Source organism: Pleurodeles waltl, chromosome 2_2, assembly GCF_031143425.1.
Source record: "Pleurodeles waltl isolate 20211129_DDA chromosome 2_2, aPleWal1.hap1.20221129, whole genome shotgun sequence".
Classification (NCBI taxonomy): Eukaryota; Metazoa; Chordata; class Amphibia; order Caudata; family Salamandridae; genus Pleurodeles; species Pleurodeles waltl.
The window spans coordinates 153592974-153608985 of NC_090439.1; the positions used below are offsets into that span (position 1 = coordinate 153592974).

The following is a 16012-nucleotide window of genomic DNA, read 5'->3' on the forward strand; positions in this document are numbered from 1 at the left end:
ACCTCCCAGTTCTGTCCCCTCCTTCCTCATTTGTATTCATGTTTTATAGTGGGGTTTAGGGGGTTAGTGTTAGGTTAGAGTAGGTATGTAGTTTAGTTAGGATAAGTGATTTGGTGATGGGGTTTCTACTTTTTACACATTACTTTGTGGGTGGGCGGTTGGTGCGTAAATTTAGGTATATATGTGTTAAAAAGAAAAAATAATAATAAAAAAGAATTAAAATATATATATATATATGTATATTTGTTTAGATATAGTTAGTATATGTGTAGTTTAGTATGTGTTGTCCTGCAAGTGTCTCACAACATAAGGGGGTGGGGAGTCAATGTTTAGAGTGTGTTGTTAAATGTGCTAGGTGAGTTTAGCATTCAGTAGTTAGGGTTAGTTGTTGGTTAGGTATAGTTAGAATGGTTAGGTTATGTTAGGATAGGTTTTCTTGATTTTTTTAGTTTAGTTTCATTGCTATTAAAAAAAAAAAATGGGTACTCCCTTACTTTATGTTTCATATGCTTGTGGCCCAGGGTCTTTCCATGAGTGCACAGTGAAAATTGTATGTTGGTCTAGGGATTCCGTCCTGCCTCCAAATTCCTCTCGTGACATGTTCATCACCTGTTTACAACTGAGCTGTCATATTGGCAGCTACAAAACGCCTACTTGTCTATTCATCTGCCATCCACTGTACCCACCATTCAAGGTGACTATGTTTACTTTGTATTGGACAGGTAGGTGTGGTGATTCACCTGTCAGTGTTAAGGTCCTGTGTAAGAATGTTGGGCACTGTGGCACATCTGACAACAGCCTACATTTAATATCTGCAAAAAGAACAGATGATGGACGGAATGCAGAGCAAATCAAACATTCACCCCCAGTCACTAAGATCTGGGTTTAATCCATCGTATTTTTGCTCACCATGCCACCCCAGGTTGGACCCAGCCATATGCAAATCAGTCTTGATCCTTTTCCTCAAACTGGGGCGACGTGGTGAACAAAATTACGATGGATTAAACCCAAATCTGTTTCAACACTCCGTCCATCATTTTATTTTGTTTTGTGATGTTGCTTTGTGCGCCCTAAGGGGTAGGGGTATGCCCCGACGTGGGTCCCTTGCTCCCTGCACCACTGGATTCAAGCTAGCCTGGCTGATGAAGGGTAATACCCTGAAACCAGTCCCAGGATGCTTGTTTCCTGTCCAGGTAGGACCTGGCCTAGCAGTTCGGGCTGGACTGTTCCCTTGGGGAACAGGGTCAAGACTGATTTGCTTATGGTTGGGTCCAAACTGGGGTGTCGTGGCAAGCAAAATAACGATGGATAAAACCCAGATCTGTGACTGGGGGTGAGTGTTTGAAATGTTTCAACACTCTGTCCATCATTTTATTTTGTTTTGTGATGTTGCTTTGTGCATTCTAAGTGGCAGGGGTATGCCCAGACGTGGGTCCTTTGCTCGATGCGCCACTGGATTCAAGCTAGCCTGGCTGATGAAGGGTGATACCCTGAAACTGGTCCCAGGATGCTTGTTTCTTGTTGAGGAAGGACCTGGTCTAGCAGTTCGGGCTGAACTGTTCGCATGGGGAACAGGGTCAAGACTGCCTTGCATATGGCTGGGTCCAAACTCGGGTGACGTGGCGAGCAAAATAACGATGGATTAAACCCAGATCTGTGACTGGGGTGAGTGTTTGAAAAGTTTCAACACTCCGTCCATCATTTTATTTTGTTTTGTGATGTTACATTTAATATCTATCCTGCAAAACTGACCAGTGGTAAGTACAGATGAGGTTAAGTACCTCTGTTTCATACCAATGTATTCTACTGGTACTCCCAGCTGACGATATTGCCCGAGAACTGTTTCACAGCGATTCCTGCCATATGCAGTGGTGAAACTTACACGTGTTCTACATTTTCGACATATTCAGTGAATTGCTTGTAGTGGATGAGACTAGCATTGTCGTTGATCATGTAGGAACCTTGGCCCATATTTATACTTTTTGATGCAAACCAGCGCCGACGCTGGTTTACGTAAAAAATGTTACCACCGGCTAACGCTATTCCTACGCGCCATGCAGGCACCCTATTTAAGGATTGACGTTAGCCGGCGCTGGTCAGAGTAAAAAAAAATGACTCAAATCAGGCAGGGCCGGTGTAGGGGGAAATGGGGGTTGTGTGTCACAAAATGGTGCAAGTCAGGTTTGAGTAAAAAATCAGGGCTCAAACCGGACTTGCGCCATTTTGTGACGCACAACCCGCATTGAAATTACTCCTGTCTTAGAAAAGACACGAGTCATGCCCCCTTGCCCAATGGCCATGCCCAGGGGACTTCTGTCCCCTGGGCAAGGCCATTGGGCACAGTGGCATGTAGGGGGGCCCAAATTAGGCCCCCCTATGCAACTTTAAAAAATAAAAAAAAATACTTACCTCAACTTACCTGCACTTACCTGGGATGGGTCCCCCCATCCATAGGTGTCCTCCAGGGGTGGGTGGGTGTGGCAGGGGGAGTCCCTGGGGGCAGGGAAGGGCACCTCTAGACTGCTTCCATGGTCAGAGACCATGGAAATGAGCCCACAGGTCCCTTAACGCCTGCCCCGACCCAGGCGTTAAAAACGGCGCACATCAGGCTGTGCGCCGTTTTTTAAGACCCGCTCCCTCCTGTGCATCAAAATAACGCTGGAGTATAAATAAGGCCCACAGGCCTTGAAGTCAAACTTTTTGACGCACATTCGGCAGAAACAGAGTATAAATATGCCCCCTTGTGCGTAGGTATATGCCCCCATATTCCTGCACTCTTGTACTGACAGTCTGTGACTAAAGACATGGTTACACTCATCATAATACCTAAGCGTAGTACGTGTATCACAATACATGAAGACATGCGTTGTGTAGGAGGTGTTTATTTACAAGTATTGTTGTGCAATGTTCACAATGTCCAGGTCTGTCACCTCATTAGTGAAATCCATACAATTGTGACACACGCTTTGTTGAGGGACATGACATGGGACATGCCTGGGTGAAGAGTTGTTAAGTGCGGAGCAACAAGAATTGCCAATTGGTAAGTGAGAGACAATGACAGTCCATAGTAGACAGGTCAACAGTGTGTCGGTGAGCGCACATACCCAACTGTACTAACAGTGGCATGATCTCAAGCACAGGACAAAGGAAAACACTGCCCATGTGGCATGGGCTGGTGGTACCAGGAACTCTTACAAGTGAAGATGATCTGTTCCACATCTTCATCTTCCGATGTGTGTGGTGTCTCCTCTGCCTTTGAAGGTGGTGGTGGGGAGGTAGAGGGGGCCACACACACTTCAGTGGTTGGAGGTGTGGACTCCCAATTCCCAGCAGCTGCCATCTGTGGAACAACATATGGCATCACTGCAGCAAGGAGGAACTGCTGATTTTTGAGAATAGCAGCAACATCCCTGTAGTAGGCAGCCATGTCTGCCCTGAGGGAGGCCAGTTTCTGGTGCATGTAGTCCATCTTGTTATCAAGCATGCTGGTGCCAGTTTGTGAGCGTAGATGTTGTGGCCTCTCCCACATGGCAGCAGCTATGGCCCTCAGACACTGCTAGACTCCATGCATTGGGGAGTGTGTGCCTCGTTTGGCTGCAGTCTGTTCAGTGGCCCTAACGAGACACCTGCGCATACCCTCTAGGCTGGCTGCCATAGTCTGCATCCACACCCGCACCTCCTAGCCCAGCTCCCGCTGGAATCCTACCGCTGTCCTGTCAAAGCTGGTCCCTCGGTCCTCAGAGTCCTCAGCTGTGTCAATGCTGGCAGGTCGTACTATTGGGATGTTGGGTGGGGCATCTGGGATGGCTGCTACATTATTACTCCTTCTTGTGACTGGAGGTGGAGTCTGGAGGGATTTGAAGACTTCTTGGAGAGTCTCTTGGCTGAGGGTTGTCAGCTGGTCATCCAGGTCATCGGGGTACTCCAGGACAGGCAGATTGGCAGGTGAGCCATCATCCTCTGCTATGAGATTGTTGAAAATCAATCTTTCTGTGTTGTGGCAGTTGATTTGGCATGTCACTGACTTGCTTTTGGAAGCTCGTTGTTATCTTAGTCCCCAAACATTGTTCCTGTACATCATGGTTGCAGTCTATCAGCCCTTTGCCCCACCTCAGTGTCACATGAGGGGTAGCTCAGGTGGGGCAATTTGCTCTGTCATATCTACTGGATGTGATGTATTTCCTTTCTGTGGCTTGACACCGTCTTATCATTGTCAACCCTCCATATGCATCAATTTGCATGGTGAGGCCTTGCAATGGGTGTTGCAGTGCTCAAGCCACAGTACCACACATGTCAATATGCAGCTGCCCCAGTCTTACATGTTTCACTTACACCCATACACCACCACAGGGTTGGCATTGTCAGGACACTATGCTCTTGCTATGATTGATCGCTCCTCATGTTAATGTATGTGCATGTCTGCTACATTGCACAGCACACATGGATCTAGCAGAGTTCATTTTCATCTTCTGTCTGTGCAGGTAGGTGTGCTTTCCTACACACCTAGGGGCATATTTATACTCTGTTTGCGCCGAATGTGCGTCAAAAATTTTGACGCACTTTCGGCGCAAACCCTGCACCATATTTACACTTTGACGCCCGACCCCTTGGACGTCAGAATCCCACCATGTGTGTCATTTTTTGGAAGGGGGAACCTGCCTTTCATTAATGGTATGCAAAGTAGCCGTTCCCTTCCAAAAAATTACTTTAAGGCGTGTGCGCCTTATTTACACCCCAGCGTAATTTTGACGCACAGGAGGGGGTGGGCCTTAAAAAACGGCACACTGCCTGTTGTGCGTCGTTTTTTAATGCCTGGGTCAGGGCAGGCATTAAGGGACCTTCCGAGCCCAGAGGTGCCCTTCCCTGCCCCCAAGGACACCCCTTGCCACCCTTGCCCACCCCAGGAGGACACCCAAGTATGGAGGGACCCATCCCAGGGAAGTAAAGGTAAGTTCTGGTAAGTATTTTTTTCCGTTTTTTTTAAGTACACAAAATAATATGTATTATTAAAATGTAGATATTAATGTAGGAAGCTGGCTGTCTATATGGTGTCCACAAACGACGTGCACTGTGCAAAGAGTCCAAGCAAACCCACTTTGGTATCCAGAGCTAAAAAGCAGACCACCTAATGCTCTGTGCTAAACATTTGTTGTATGCACAGTATCAGTAAATGAAGACACACACTCGGAAGCATAACTCAAGTGCAATTTACAAAAATACTGTAGATTTTTATGAATTCTTTAAGACCTAGATCGTTGTTCTACTGTAAGTACTTTTTAGTTATGATTTTCAAAGATTAGAAAATGCACTTTTTTGTGTGCATAATTACACACAATAGGAATCAATGGGAGAAATTAGTAAAATGCATATAAAATCAGACAATGTTCTCACAAGTGTCACCTTCTGTTTTTAGGCCGAGGTCGTGGAGAGGTCCAATGGTCTGGCTGGAAAAGTGAGGGTGGTTCCTAGTTTAAGGGGAGCAGTGGCTGAAAGTCTTGGAGCTGGCGCACACAGGAGAAGGGGGCCACTTGGAAACACTGCACAGAGAGACTTAAAGGTAAATCCTCTGGATCTGATTGGAGGTGGGAGGTCAAAAGTGCTTGGGAACCATAAGAACACAGCTGGTTGCTCATTGTGTGGTGGCCAGAGAAGCCGGGTGCAGCATAGATAGGTCAGCAAGGCATCATGTGTCTTGGAGTCGTCATGGTCAGGGGCGGGCAGCTTTGAAGGTGGATTGCAGGTCAGCAGGGCCACTCAGGGAGTGGCTCTCAGGTGTCCTGAAGTCACCCAACTGGTTCTTGTTACTGGTTGGGTGTCCAGAGTGTCTGACGTTGGGATTCCAGTACCCCCTGTACTGGTATGCCACAGATCTAGAAAGTTATGTTATATGTTATGTTATATGGTTTTGTTAAGCGTGCTAATACCCAAGGGTATCTTGGCACTAGTAGGAGTGAAACATTATATAACTATGAAGGAAGAGAAAAAAATTAAATGAAAACCAATGAGCAATAGCTGAATAGAACAATACTATGAGTTTAGAAACAGACAAGTTTTTAGCTCCTTCCTAAATTTTAACAGATTGGTTAAGTGGAGAGGTAGCATGTTCCACCATTTAAAGGTGGAAAGATAAAACCTTCTATCTCCCCATTGGGCCTTTTTTATTCTGGGAACCGTTACGTTTTTGCTATGCTGGAACATAGGGTCCTAGAAAAGGAGTCCCTCCTTGAAAATATCTTGCAAAAAACAAGGGACTTCTTGGTGTAAACCCTTGTGTACCCAGCAAAGAGCTTTGAACTGAATGTGTGTTTTAATTGGAAGCCAATGAAGAGTTTTCAGCAAGATGGAGACTGAGCTAAATTTGGGAAGGTTCAAAAACACCCTTGCAGCAGCATCTGTAACTCATTAAGAATTAGTGTTCACCAACCAAAAGAGCATTGCAGTAGTCTAATTTAGTGATTACTAGAACATGTATCACCCATTTTTTTAGTTCGAGTGGGAGAAAAGGTAGAACTTTGTTTAAAATTCTTACCATTACGAAACAGGAGGAGGTGATTTGTTAAGTGTTCTTAGAAAGTTAGTTTAGAGTCAAATGGAACTTCCACATTTTTTTCTTACTGAACCTGGACGGGGAAAGGGGCAAGATTTGAGGGCCACCAAAACTGATTCCAAAAATAGGTGTTGTTTCCAAACAACAGCACCTCAGTCTTATCTGAATTAAGTTTCAAATAGTTCGGGAGCATCCAGAGTGCAATGCTGCTCATAAAAGAGCTGAGCTTAAAAGCAGCTCTCTCAGGATCTGAAGAAACTGACACAGCTGTGTGTTGTTGACATAGGAGCACACTGAGAAACCATAGATCTAATAAGTTGAATGAGCGGTAAATTGTAAGCATTAAATTGGGTGGAACTTGGTGATGATCCTTTGGGAACCCCACACGGAAGATTGAAAGGAGAGGAGGAATACTCTCCCAGGTTCACTACTTGTTGTTTGTCGGACAAAAAAGTTTTAATCAGATTTAGAGCAATACCTTTTATACCTATGTAATTTAGTCATTTGATAAGGGAGACATAGTAAACTATATCAAATGCCACTGATAGGTCCAAAATGACCAAGGTCGCATTGTCACCCTTGTCCAGAATTGTCCTGATTTCTTTGGTTGCTGCCAGGAGAGCAGATTCAGCTCCATGATTTGGTCTGAAACTATGGTGGGCATAATCAAGGTCCTTGGAGCCTCTAGGAATCAGCTAATCTCCTAATTCCTAGTGCCACCAAATTTAAACAGTGGGAGGTCCGGTTTTTGGCTGGGTTGCTTGGTTTGAATCAGTGGTCAGCAGCAGGTCAGTAAACCATACTTCACGGGTTCCTTGCCTGCAGGGTGCAGAAGAGTAATCTCTTCACTCTGAGGGAGGTTCTTTGCAATTTCTAGAAGGCTGGAGTTTCTCTGGGGTTCTGAAGAGTCCTTCAGGGTTCCAGGTGACACCCCAGTGATGATTGTTAAGTCTTTGGAGCAGCAGTCAGGGTTTGGTGCAGGAGGGCTTCAGTTCTCATACCTTGGGTCTTCTTTGTCCCTGGTCTTCTTGTGTCCATCAAATCTAAGGTCTTGGTCAGGGGATACCCTCTAAATACTGTATTAGCAGAAGTATCTGGTTGGGGACAATTGGCCACGTACCTAAGGGTGGCTACACCCACTAAGTGACTCCTTCCGGTGGGAAGTGGCCACATCCCTGAACTTGATTGGCTATTTGTCCTACCATCCAAGATGGGGGAAAATGAAATGGAGTGGTCACCTCACCTGCCACACCTGAAGGATGGTGGAGGCTCAGAGTGGCCACTCCCCGTATTCTTACTACGTTTCTCACGGATTTTTCCCCTAAAGTGGGGGTAGAACCATTGGCCTGCATTCTGCTGCTAGCAGCAGAGGCGGGGTCAGATTTAGAAGGCAGCAAAGTGTTTGCAGCTGACCGCTGGAGCATGGTGCCTGCCTGGGGGAGGAGGTGTGACACCTCCGCCTAGGAAAGACTTTGGCCCTCATTCCGACCCTGGTGGTCTAAGACCGCCAGGGCCGCGGGCAACGGAAGCACCGCCAACAGGCTGGCGGTGCTTCAGTCGGTCAGAAAAGGGGATCCGGCGGTTTCCCGCCAGATTTCCCCTGGCTGGGCTGAATCTCCATGGCGATTCCGACCCCCTTCCCGCCAGCCTGTTTCTGGCGGTTTTGACCGCCAGGAACAGGATGGCGGGAACGGGTGTCATGGGGCCCCTGGGGGCCCCTGCACTGCCCATGCCACTGGCATGGGCAGTGCAGGGGCCCCCTAACAGGGCCCCAGCATGATTTTCACTGTCTGCATAGCAGACAGTGAAAATCGCGACAGGTGCAACTGCACCCGTCGCACCCCTGCAACACCGCCGGCTCCATTTGGAGCCGGCCTCTGTGTTGCAGGGCCTTTCCCGCTGGGCCGGCAGGCGCTCCCCTGGCGGGCGCCCGCTGGCCCAGCGGGAAAGTCAGAATGGCCTCTGCGGTCTTCTGACCGCAGAGCGGCCATTTGGCGGTTCCCGCCAGGCGGGCGGCGTCCGCCGCCCGCCCGGGTCAGAGTGACCCCCTTTGTCTTCTTGCTCCTGAGAGCAAAGGCTCTCACTCCAGGAGCCCAGAATCATGTCTATGGTGGCAGGTTGGTTGGGACCAGTCAACAACCATGCCAGGGCTGTTTTGCAAGGGGCACCTCTAAAGTGCCCTTTAAGTGCATTGTATAATAGATTTCATACTGGCATCAATGTGGATTTATTGTTCTGAGTTGTTTGATACCAAACAAACCAGGGTTCAGAGAGGCCATCATGTAGCTGGGGAACTCGTGGTGACCAGTGTCACCACACGCATTTACAATGGCTTCCCTGTACACTTACTATCTCTAAGATTTGGAAAAGACACAATAGAGGCATATCTTCTCGTGCACAAATGCCCTCACATGCATTACAATGCAGCCTGCCTTAGGGCTGTAAGGCAGGCTGCCAGAGGGTTGACCTAACTATATTGCATGCAGTGTTAGTGGACACTGCACCCATGGTAAGTGCCATATCAGGTTTGCAACTTTGGATACACCTTGTCATGCATTGGCAATGGCAGTTTGCCTGAGCCTGATGTGAGGCCTTTCAGAGTGGCACAATTCGTGCTGCAGCTTTGGGGGCCCTCTTCAGTACCCATGCCCTAGGTACCAGGGATACCATTTACTAGGGACTTACAACTTACAAAGGTGGGTGAAGTGCCAATCACACTACAGTTTTGGGGGAACGAAATGTGGCCCTGAAAACCTGTTTAGCAGAAGCTCAGGGCACTTTCTCACACTTTTAAATTGAACACATATGGAGGATGGCACATTACCATAAGAGGTCAGATTGAAACGGGTGACTGATCCAGATCTGAAGAAATGTATGACAACTACAGTAACCATCATCTGCATTCTAAAGAGATGACTGGCCTGTGCAAATACCAGCAAGCCAGTACAGATCAAGTAGATTTTATTCAAAGTACCCTAGATTTTGCCAGTGTATTCCTTATATATTCCACCCATAGTTTGAAAGTGACTTGTCAGGAGTATATTATGCAGTAAACCATATTTTAAAGACAGGATTCAATCTGCAAGGTAATTTGTTAACAGAGTTGAATGAAAAGCTGAAAAACTGGAATACAACTTGATAAATTTGATGGCTTACCAATGTGGTACCAATGAGTATTGGTATTGCCATCATGGTGAGCTGAAATGCATGTTGAGAAATCTAGGGGAACCTTCTTGGTTTCTGACACTCAGTTGTGCTGAGTATGCGTGGGGTGACCTTGAGTTTTTACAAGAAGCAAACCCAAGCATTAAGAAAATAAATCTGAAGACAGATGGAGAGCTTTCCTCCTTAGATCCTGCTAATGCTTGCAGGTATTTTAACCACTGGTTTCAAGCCATGATGTATTTTATCATCCGGACCACTGCCTGCTCTGAAAAAATGAAACGAAAACATTTCATTTTTTGTTTTTGAAATGCATCTTGTTCTCCTTTAAGGAAAACGGGCTGCATTTAAAAAAAAAACAGCTTTATTTAAAAGCAGTCACAGACATGGTGGTCTGCTGTCTCCAGCAGGCCACCCTCCCTGTGAGGGTGGCCATTCCCAAGGTGGTCGCAAATTGACCTACCTCATTAATATTTATGAGGTGGGCATTTGCAACCCCCTTGGGAATCGCAAATAATGTCATTGACACTGTGCAACATACGTTTTGCGACTCACAAATTGCGAGTGTCAAAATTAAACTTTTGTACTTGTAGCCCTTAGTGCCTACGGCGCGAAGAACTTGGCACATAAATTGACATCTTTGGGGAGAATAAAAAGAACAGAACAATACAAAGTGGAGTGTGTTTTGTGCTGCTGGAAGCTGACAGTGACAATAAGGAAAAGAAAGAAACCAAGAACCTTTCTGGGGAAAAGCCACAGGAATTTGATTGTTTGAAGTCTAAACAGTGTCTTCCATTAAGAATAATCTGTAAATAAAGTGCTAGGTGCAATGAGAGGTCAAAAGGGTGGCTAACAATCACTTCAATTATTGGAACCGGGCGACCACCACCATTGCATTGGTTCAAAAGTTCTTAAAAAGTTCTTGAATCTGACTAGCTGAGATAGAAACTAAACTGTCAGGATCAGAATAAAAGGCAGGAGTACCCAATTGTTCAAAACCTGTCTTTATATATTCTAACCAGGGATTATCTTGATTCCTATCAAGAGACATACAGTACCTGATTAAAATTCGACACAGCTGCACCTCAGAATTAGTCCTGACCCTGTGCCACAATATCAGGAGCTGTAGCCCAATGTAGTCTCCCAGATAAGAAAACCTAACCTCTTTTTGACAGAAAGCAGCAGAAGTGGACTGCGGAACTTCTAACAGTCTCCTCAGAAACGTATTATTAAGTATCTGAAGAACATTCCTAAAAGAAGCTCGGGCGCATGTGCTGTTCGAGCTATAAGAAAGCATCATCTGCATAAACCAGAACAGGGATTTCTTTCATGCCCATTTTAGGAATATCTTCCCCCTCCTTGAACAAGTGGTTCCCCAAGAAACTAATAAAAATTAAAAACAAAGAAGGGGCCAGGACACAACCCTTTCTAACCCCCATTATAGATGGGAACCTGTCTGTAAGATCCCCACCCTCGCTATAACGGGCTCTGGCTGTAGTTTGTCTAAGAAGGCAGGCAATAGCTCTATTGATCCCCAAATTCAACATGATAGTCCATAGCTTTGCACAGTCAACCGTGTCAAAGGCACGTGTAAGGTGCATAAAAGAAAGATGGACAGAACCTTTTTTAGACTTTGGTGTAGTTTTGAATAATGAGGGAGAGATTTAATGATTGTTCCATGGTTCCCAGACCAGACCAAAAGCCAAACTGTAATTCAGAAAGTCCCTGAGACTCTATTGCCCAAGTTTCCAGTTTGGGCAATATTACTCTACCCAATATCTTGACTGTGCTATCCAAAAGAGAAATAGGGCAGTAGCAATTGGGAGAGCTCTTGTCTCCCTTTTTAAATATAGGAACAATAATGGCCTCCAACCAGGATTTAAATACGTGACCTAATAGTCCTATAACCATACTAATAGCCCAAAGTTCAGGCCATGAGTTAAAAACATCCACAGCGACTCTATATGGTCCAGGGGCCCTCCCTGAAGGACTATTCTTAATGGCTGAGGTGACATCTTGGACTGTAATAGCATAACAAAGCACCTGACTAGCACCTAAATCACAGGGGATTGCCTTATCAGAACCTACAACAAGAGACTGCTCCTGGGGGACAAATACTTATGAAAAATGAACCACCCAATACTTTCTACTGATAAGACAATCCATTTTAGGGGCAACCTCTGTCAGGGGATTATAGAAGTTCATCACCTTCCAAAAGCTTCGGGAGTCTTTCTGCTCACTTGCTGATCTAAGGTCCTCCAAAGCTTTGGCCCTGATCTCTGCCTACCTCTTACGGGTAGCCTCTTTCTAAAATTTTCCTAGCCTGAGCACTGTCCAACTGTATATGCTGACACTTTTAAGGTGAGTTTCCAGAGCTAATGGGCTTTAGAACAAGAGTTGTTGAACCACCTTGGACTGGCTCCTTCCTTCCGAACGCTTTGGTCAACTTATCAGCCATGTAAATATTTAACCTTGTATAAGCCGCTACAACTTCAGAAGGGCTATCATCTTCATGTAAGACAATATCAACGGCTGAATAATTATGCTGAAAAAGATCTCTGTAAATGGGATCATTATCTATCCTCTACAATTTAATAATAACACCTTTATTGGAACTATAGTCCATCTGGGGTAAAGAAGTTCTAGATGCCTCCCTAATTACATGAGGTTTAAGTTCCAATGTAAGAGGGTTGTGATCACTCAGACATGAAACCTTAACTTCACAAGAACCAACTGCTGATAAAGGTGACCTAGACACTAAAACAGATCAATAACACAATTGAATTTGGATCCAATGAAATAAAAGTGTTTTTTTAAACAAAGTCACCTGTGAGTGATCCAGTTATAACATCAAGTTATGGGAATACATCACTCTATTCAAAGAATCACCATATGATGTATGTTAAAGTGGACAAGATTTCAATTAAATCTATCACAAACACCACAAATTTGGGTGTTTCCAAAAGCACAACTCTATATTAAAATCCTCCACCCAAACCATTTCCACTTCCTTGCCGTGGCCCCTCAAATTGTTTTGCAGAGAAGCTTCTAGATCATGCACAACACTTGTCTCTGAATGGACAAAACTGTTATGGTTAAAAGTCACTAGAACTATATCAGAAGGCCTGTATAATGTGATCAATAATACCTGAAAATATGCAAAGGCAGCTTTTACAGAAACAATAAAATCCACCAGGGAGACAGATGCAAAGGTCGCCAAGCCCCCTTTTGGTGGATCGAATTCCTGGGACATGGAAAGAGACAAACCCAAATGTGGGGAACATCCCCCAGCCAGGACTCTAGACAGCAAATAATATGGTATCGCTCCTCAAGGTTCAACCAATAAGGGGATTCCAACTTGGAGCGTAAACCTGCAATGTTCTAAGATAATATGCCCACAGTGCCAGCTGACTTCAAAGGGTCACTAGTATGAAATATTGCAGGGATAGAACTCAGGCTCTCCTCTGTAATACAGTTTCTGTTTGACAGTCAATTAATTTGGTCCAGAGAGGAAAGAACATCAAACCTATTAAACAGAGGGTGAGAGCTGACCTGTTGTTGATTATAAGACTGAGCAGTAAGACCTGGGACACCTATTTGGGAGCCTTTGCTCCACAGGGCCAAGAGTCGCTGAGCTTGGGGAGGATAAAAAAAGCCCAGTGGATATGGTTTAATGCCTTCCCGGTTATTAACTTGGCAAACAAAAGAATGCACAAGAGTCTGCACAAAACTGGGGTTTTCTAAAGTTAATTATCACACAGTCTCCTTCGATAGGTCTCAACAGCAGACCAATCCAGGAAACCCTCCTGGTGGAGACAATTTCTCTTGAGAGATCACAGGGCCAGTGCTCATGCAATCCCAGCCAGTGCAGTACCTTGTCCCTTAAAGAGACATGTGGCTCCAAGATCCCAGATTTAACTTTAGGAACGTTGGTCAATACTATAACAGATGGAATGCCTTCCGGTGGTATATGAGGGTGTGGGAGAGGGATTTCATCACCAAGGGTCTCACTTACGGAGCCCAACTCCCTTCCAGGTTGGATCGTTGGAAAGTCTGTTGGTCTCATAGATGACAAAGGGTCTGCTGACCGATTTCTAGGCGTGTTAGATGAAACAGGAATCAGGGAGCTCCTATTTACCAGGGGCTTATCAATTAAAAGACTGGCCCGCTGGTCAAATTGCTGGGTACACTGTCAGAGAGGAGAGGAAAGGGGGTCTTGGAGATACACTGCCTCACAAGTGGCAGGGACCTGAGATACAGGGTAAGATGAGGGAGGGACTGCAAAATTGAAGTTTTCCTCACACACACACAGTTCTTCTGCCCCCTCGCCAAAAAATTATTGATTGCTTGCATCCAAACGTTTTAGAATGAGTTTTAGCCTAAGGTCCTAAGTGGAAACGAAAGAATCCTCTGGGAAGACTGGTGTGTTTCCTTGATGTTGTAATCCCTGCGTTAGCATGGCTCTCTCTCTACTTTTCTTGTGCATACTCATCCTTGCCCGTTTTGATCTAGTTGCAGCCGCCAGCCTCTTTCTTTTCCCCCAGATGTTTCAGCCAAAGAAGTAACCACCACCATCTCCAGTTCTAAAGGAGCGGCGGGGTCCCAAGACTGAGAGCAAACAATTGCTTCCCCAATATTAGAGTCCTGACTGGGTTGCTCCTTAGATTCATTCAGTTTGCTGAAGTGAACGGGGCCTACCACCATACTCGAAGAGGTTGTAAATTGGGCAGCCAGTAAATAAGCGCCTCCAGACATGAGTGTGGGTTGTGAGAAGCCCTCCTGCTGCTAAGGATACTGGCCGGGGAAGTTTCAGGCTCCCCCACTCAACAGCACCCTCACACCAGTAATAAGCGCCTCCAGGCATGAGTGCGGGTTGTGGACGGCCCTCTTACCGCTAAGGATACTAGCTGGTGAAGTTTCAGGCTCCCCCACGCAGTGGCTCCTCATGCCAGTAATAAGCACCTCCAGGGGTGAATGCGGGTTGTGGGAGGCCCTCCTGCTACTAAGGAGACTTGCCGGTGAAGTTTCAAGCTCCCCGCACTTGGGTTTCTCTTCAAAGCGAATAAATCTTTCGCATTAATATTTATAAATCACTAGTGTTACAGGGCTATCTTTATGAAAGCAGAAAAGGCTTAGCATTGAGGTTTGGCTATCACGGGCTCCAACGCCAGCTTTATAGTCATGCCGGATGTGCCAGGGGCCAAACAAATATATCTTGTACAGAATCTGCATATGCCTGACTTTGCTCACGGTGCGTAGAAGGCTCTTATGGAATCTGTTCAATGCCAACGGAGTAAGAACATGCCATCAAGTACTGCTGTTCTGCCTTCAGGGCCAGAGTCCTCAAATAATGGCATTCTTTGTAAAATTCAATCATCGCCGAACAGCAGTACAAAGAAGTCGCACAACTAAATGGAGGAATCACATCCTAAATGTTTTGCCTCTCACTTAGCAGCACTTCTAACGCACAGGCACTTTGCATACTTAAGGGGGTCATATCAAAGCTGACAAGAGATGGTGGGAATACTATATCTTCTATTTGCCTTACTCTGCTAAACTGTGTTCTTCTCTCTATTCCCTGGTTGCATTCTATTATCAAGGGCAGCATGTGCTCGTCTCTGTTGAAGAGACTGAAGAACGTGTCCCTAGGGAACAAGATGCAATATGGCACATTTCCTATTTTATAACTGCCTAAAGAACGTGCCCCTCCACAGCTGGTTTAGCTTCTATTGCATAAACACGCGCTGGAGCTCTCAGAGCATGCATGGATGTGTCGCTATTTCGTCATAAGGTACTCCCCCTCTAGCTTCTGTTTGCTGTCCGATTTTTGTTTTTCTTCTGTATATCAGCATTTTAATTTATGCACACAGGTACAATAGGATATTTTATTGATGTTTTTTAATCTTGCAAAGAGAGTCTATTCATGCATCTCTGCTGTGCACCAATATTTTATGTAGTAGTAAGGTCACTATCTATGAGCATAGGCACCAGCTTGGCTAGCATGTACACAGCCAGCAGAACAGTCAGGATACTGCTAATTAGATCTTATCCTGGATTATCTTAATTCTCACTTTAGTTTTATGTAGCACCTGTAGCATATCTTGTGCACATTCTATTTGTTAATATTGTGTTTGTCTGTCTCATCTCTCCTGTTTTATTCATATCATGTAAGGTATTAAGTAACAATGGGGGTCATTATGCGGCGTTCTAATGGCGTGGCGCTGCTGCTGGCAGCAGCGCCACCTTACCACCCTCTGCTGACATGACCGTAGCCGGAATTCCGCCAGACTTCTGGGGGAATTC

At 45.5% G+C, this 16012-nt stretch overlaps 1 protein-coding gene across 4 annotated transcripts in view; it reads left to right on the top strand.

Moving 5' to 3' along the window:
- The window catches only part of LOC138280823 (poly(rC)-binding protein 3-like), a 2739176-nt gene that overhangs the window by 1277479 nt on the left and 1445685 nt on the right, over nucleotides 1-16012 (top strand). The window lies entirely within an intron of this gene.